Source organism: Vombatus ursinus, unplaced genomic scaffold (assembly GCF_900497805.2).
Source record: "Vombatus ursinus unplaced genomic scaffold, bare-nosed wombat genome assembly UNPS02014793.1, whole genome shotgun sequence".
NCBI lineage: Eukaryota > Metazoa > Chordata > Mammalia > Diprotodontia > Vombatidae > Vombatus > Vombatus ursinus.
Window position 1 is genome coordinate 7887338 of NW_020954571.1, and position 6000 is coordinate 7893337.

Consider the following 6000-nt stretch of genomic DNA (forward strand, 5'->3'; position numbering starts at 1 on the left):
CACAAAGCAGCAGCCTCGGTCTTCTCTCATTCCTTCCAAGAGGCTGGAGTCCACTAAGGGGATTATCCTCGCTAAAACAAACCCCCAACCTCTCTGTGATGTGGCTGGATTATTTCAGGGCTGCAGATATTTAAAACCTCCTCTGGAAATAACCATGATCTCTCAGCCCTGTGCTTACCCCAGGATGCTGAGGAGATGGGGACCATTCTGTACATGTGTCTGTCCATTGGATGAAGGAGCTGGAGATGTCTAACCTGGAGAAAGCAGGCAGAACAAGGACCAGTAAGAGGGTCATCATAGAGGGCAGGCAGCTGGGTGGCGCAGTGCATAGAGCACCAGCCCTAGAGTCAGGAGGACCTGAGTTCAAATCCGGCGTCAGACCAAAGACTTGACACTTGACACTCACTAGCTGTGTGACTCAGGGCAAGTCACTTAACCCCAATTGCCTTAAAAAAAATAAAAATAAAAAAAAGAGGGTTGTCATAGAATCAAAGGAGCCAGAGTTGAAAGGGTCCTTGGAGATCATCCTTAGACATCATTTTTTCAATGATGAGACTGAGACTAGCAAGGAAATGTAAATAAATGTCTTGCCCGTGTCCACTTAGCTTCTGAGTGTTAGGACTAGGATCCAAACCCATGTCTCCTGACTCAGATAGTATCTGAGATCAAGACCCAAAGTAAAGTTGTAGGGAAGGAGAGGCAAGAGGAGGCAGAGTTTGGAAAAGGCTTAGCTGTGAGAGAGTCCCAAAGGCCAGTCCCACCCCTTGATAAAACCGGAGTTTTTGGAGTGATCTGTCCAAGCCAAAAAGTGGAGTGAGGAATCAGAATCCTACCAGTTCTAGGCACTTACTCATCTGGAAAAAAGAGAAAGAAGGAAAGAGGAGGGGGGGGGGAGGCAAGAGAAAGAAAAAAAGCATTTCTCAAGTACTGTGTGCCAGGCACCGTAGTAAGCATTTTTACACAATGCTTTGGATATAGGAAATCTGGAAATAAAATTTTGTCTTTCCAAGCTCAAAGAGGCACCTGGTATAATGAAAAAGCACACTGAATCCTAAACAAGATAACCTGTGTCCTAAGTCCATATTCATACTCTGCTCCTTCTCTTTGTGGTCTTAGGAAAAAACATTTCTCTTTCCTGAGCTTCAGTTCCTTCATCTACAAAATTGGGGGGTAGAAATGGGGCAGGCTGAACTAGATGATCTCTAAGGTCTAAATTCAGTATTTCTCACCAACTCTCCTCCACCCAAATAATGATTTCCTCTCTTCTCCATTGTGTGGAATGGGCTTGGTTCATGATATCCATAAAGCTGCATACACAGCCATCACCCCTTTCTCCTTCCCCAGTAGATACTGTATGCTCCTGGTAACCCTTCTGACCAGAAACACTAAGGGGAGGAGTCCACAGGTGGGATTCTCAACCAGGTATGTGAGGATTTGTGCTCTTGTCCACCCTGTTTTGTGTTGGTCCTTGGAGGAAGGAGTGGGGCCTGAGGAACACTCAACCCTAACCCTCTAAAAGTGAGAAGAGTTGAGGTCTTGAGGGAAGGCCGTAGCCCTCCCAACCAGCCTTCAGGACACCCTGGTAGGTCGAGTTCTTGGGGAAAGGAAGGAGGAAGGCCACTTCTCAAGCCTGCTGCCCCCAAACAGCCAGGCTCTGCTGTTCTCATGGTCACTAATGGGGTCACAGCTGCTTGTTTGCTGACATTGGTGCAAGTTGACCTATGCTCATGTAGCAAGGCCCCCCACATGTAGCATGGAGGTTCTCAGGGAAGCAGAAGGGACATCTCTAGCCTCTTCTCCAAAGGAGACTTTGTGCACTGACTGGAGAGGAAGCTGGAGGGCAGGGGGCAGAACCCACCACTCTGCTCTCCCCCAAAGAGAGGGTTACCAGGATAGCATAATATTTAGTATTAGCCTAGGGGATGAGTTTCAGGTTCAATCTAACTTCTGATTGCTCTTCCATTGCTGGGGGGAAGGAGGACCCCAAATCTTATTCTTGCCCCCTCTGGGCTTCCATTCTGAGATGAAAAAGGGAATTGGACAGGAAGGACTTTCCCCAATGAGGAAGGTTGCCATTCCACTGACCGAAGCCTCTCAGGCTGCCCCCACCAACTTCTTTTAGGGGTGAGAAGGACATGTAGGAAGGAGGAATCAGGGGCTGTATGCCCAATAAGGCAGACGTACAAGGCCTGGCTGGCTGTGGACAATCTGGCAAGTGAGGTGTATGTGGAGCTGGGTCAAAAAGGGTTTGGAATCTGGATGGAAAAGCCAGGATGCCCTGGTCCCTGGAGTGCCTGGGAAACAGGAAGTCACCAACTTCTGGAGAGAGAAGGGGATTTTCGGATGAAGACATTCCTTGAAGAAGAGGTCTGGCCACGCCTCTTCTGAGCAGCATCTTACACGGAGAGAAAGCCAGTGAGTTACTTAGACGAGCAGGTCCAATGAGAAAGGGTTACTTGTTTAGCAGTCCAAAAGCCTTCATGGGAGAATTCATCCTTGCTCCAGGCCCTTGCTTCTTCTTGGCCTGGGAAAATTTACTGTCAGGACCTCTCCTTTCAGACCACTTCCAGGCAAATACAACACCCACACGCCTCGACCTCACATCAGCCATTTCTAGTTCCGCGGTCGGGGAGGGAGAGGAGAGTGACTGCACAGATTCATCCTCACTCACACCACCCCCCCCAACCAGATCTATTCTGCTACACGTTGGATTGCCTTCTGAGCAAGGGAAAGTGAAAAGGAAGTCTGAAACAGGAGGAGTGTTTGTTCCACCAGGTTGCTACTGTAGACAAAGGTGAGGGGTGCCCTTTGCAAGGAGTCCATCCTCCTGAGTCCCAGACAGCCAGTTGTCTGGGAGGCAGCCCCAGTCACGGGGAACTAAACACTCTATAATCATTTATTAAGTGCTTAACTATATGCCAGACACTGTGCTGGGTGATGGAGATCCCTCCCCTTAAGGAGCTTATATTCTGACAGGGAAACAATGTGTACTCACATGTAAGAAATTTGGTCCTCACACCAACCCTGGGAGGTAAGTGCTATTTACCCCCATTTTACAGGAAGCAGGAGATGGAGTGTCATGTTTGGTTAGGAACTGTGTGCCCTCTTAGCAAGGTGCCAGTTGCCACGCCCACAACCTACATTGTGAGATGCTCCCATAAATGCCTCTAAACAAAGACTTATGCCCTGTAATCTAATCAAATTACTTGGTGACCTCATAAGGAACACTTCTTATATTCAATGAAGACTCAAAATCTATCTCCTTCCACCCATTGCTTCTAGTTCTGATCTCTGAGGTCAAGAAGAAATAGACTAAAGCTTCCATTTGACCTTCAAATACTTTAATTCAACCATCTTATCCCACCTAAATCTCTTCTCCAAGTTAAACACAGACCAGTTCTCTCACCATCCCATTAATGTTAGGGATGGACTGTCATCCCTAGAACCAATAGGAGCTCCCTTGTGCTTGGCCCAGGGCCCTCAAAATCAACGTTTCTTCCTATTGTTTCTGGCCGAGAGCTGGGAGATTCACAGAGGGAAAGGTCACAGAATTGGGAAGGGGGGGATGGAAAACAATTTTTCCAAATATGTGTCTTATCTTCCCCCAACTAGACTGTAAGTTCCTTGAGGGCAAGGACTGTGCTCCTGGAGCAGTTTGTCTAGATCTGTCCTTTACCCCACGATGATCTACTGGTAGAGAGAGACATGGAATTCAAGAGAGACATGGCTTAGAATCTGGCCTCTAACACACAAGTGTTACAGCCATGTGGGAATCACTTAATTTCTCTGAGCCTCACAGGGTTATTTTAAGCATCAAATGAGATCATATATGTAACAGCCACCCCAGATTGGCTTGAGCTGTGAAGCTGCCTGCCGTGCACACAGAGGGAGACGTGATTTAAGATGAACAGATTAAGTAGTAGAGAAAAACTACCCCTACCTGGGTTATCATCATATTATATTAAATACATATTATATTATATTATTATATGATATGATATTATGAAGTATATCAGGGTAAGCTGGAGATACCCTAAGGAAGTTGTTGGGGTCAACCAGACGTACGGCAGCTCAGAATATTTGACCACAAGCAATCCACCAGCCTCAGCCTCCCCAGCATGTGGGATCAGGCATGAGTCACTACACCCAGCGCAATGCCCTCATTTTCAGATGAGGAAACTGAGGTTAGGAAAGATAAGTGACTTGGCCAGGATAGTTTCCTCATATATAGTTCCCTATATAAATGAAATCACCTCTCCAGTTCCCATCCTTTGTAGACTTGGAAACTGCTCAAAGGTGGGAACTATGTCATATTTCATCTTTGTGTCCCCATTGGTAAAAAGGTGTTAATAATAATGACCACCACCAATCAAGTCTCCTGAGTACAAGGTCAGCCTTCTTTCTATCCTCACATCGAATGTTTAAGTTCCTGTTGACTTGCACTAAATTATACTGTTTTTTTTCACCCGCAGGGCCTGCCACATCCTTTCGAATAGATATTATAAAATTTATTGATGTGTCAATTGAAGTTAATTAAGTGGGAAAGAAAAATTAATGCTGATGAGGCCAGAGACCTAATCCTAATTTTCTGCAGATCTGGCTCCCAGACACCACCAGGCTTTGAAAGCATGAGTGTCATGTGTCCCTAACACCACCAGGTGGAAACAGAGGCTCACACATTCTCAAAGAGTCTTTTCCCACCTCCCCACCTGGTGGCAGAATGTGTATATGACACCTACTAGGAGACATTTAGATTACACAATTGGTTCTAGATAATCTGTCCAGAGTCAAGGAAGTTACATAGGATCACTGACTCACTGGGGGGCCTCTAGACCAGGGGTTCTTTACCTTGTTTGCAAAGAACATGGGACTCCTCTGTGAGTCTGGTGAAGCCTATGGTACCCCTTCTGTGAACAGTATTTTTAAATGCATATGATAAAATACAAAGGAAATCTATCATATTGAATGTTATCAAAATATATATATATTTTTTAAAACACAGGCCCCCACGGTTGAGAACCGGTCCATTAGACTATAAGCTCCCTGGGGGTTGGCAGCCGGATGAACAGAATACTGGATTTGGAGTCAGGAAGACCTAAATTCAAATCCTGCCTCAGATACTTCCTGGCTTCCCTCAGTGATGTTAACCTGAAATAGAAACAGGGGCCATTAATCTATACACAAGAATGCCTTCGAGCCACATGTTGACTTAGTTTTAAATGTAATATTGTCTACGATTGATTGTGTTTTTATTTATTTTGTTAAATATTTCCCAGTTACATTTTAATCTCATTTGAACCACACTCAGGAGTGTTACAAGCGGCATGCAGCCCATAAGCCTCACACTTGGCACCTCTAGCTTACTAAATCTGGCAGGTGATGCCCAAAGGAAAGAGATGTGTGGAGACCCAGTGGAGTCCAAGCAGCACATCATCCACACACACAGGGTTTTGCTCAGGGTTTTCGTTTATTGACCAAACATACTCACCTGGTTTCAGGAAGTTAAGGTTTGAGAGAGTCACTGTGAAACTCATGGCTCTGGGGTGGGGTGGAGGACCAGGTGGCAAGAGAGCCGGTCATAAGGTCAAAAGGGAGAGAGGAAGATGAAGCCCAAGCCCTGGGACACAGACGATCTCATCTCTCCAATGCAGTGGGGGAAATAACAAATACTGATTGGCTCTGCCTTGGGCTCTCCTTGGAGATCGGGATGAAGAAACCGGGAAGGAATTATTATCTTTTCCTGACAGCTTCCTGGACTTTGGAGTGTCCTTGGAAGAATGGTTAGTCCTCTGGTTGCTAGTAGATGCTGGGTTCACCAATAGGAACACTAAAGTGCCGCAGGGCCAACCCAGAGAGACATCATAGGATGTAAATCCAGAAGAGACCTTGGAGGGGTCATCTACTCCAACTCCTTATTTTACAGAGAAGGAAACTGAGGCCCAGAAAAGGGAAACAAGCTGCCCAAGGGCCCTCTCTTTCCATCCTTCTCTTCCCCCTCTC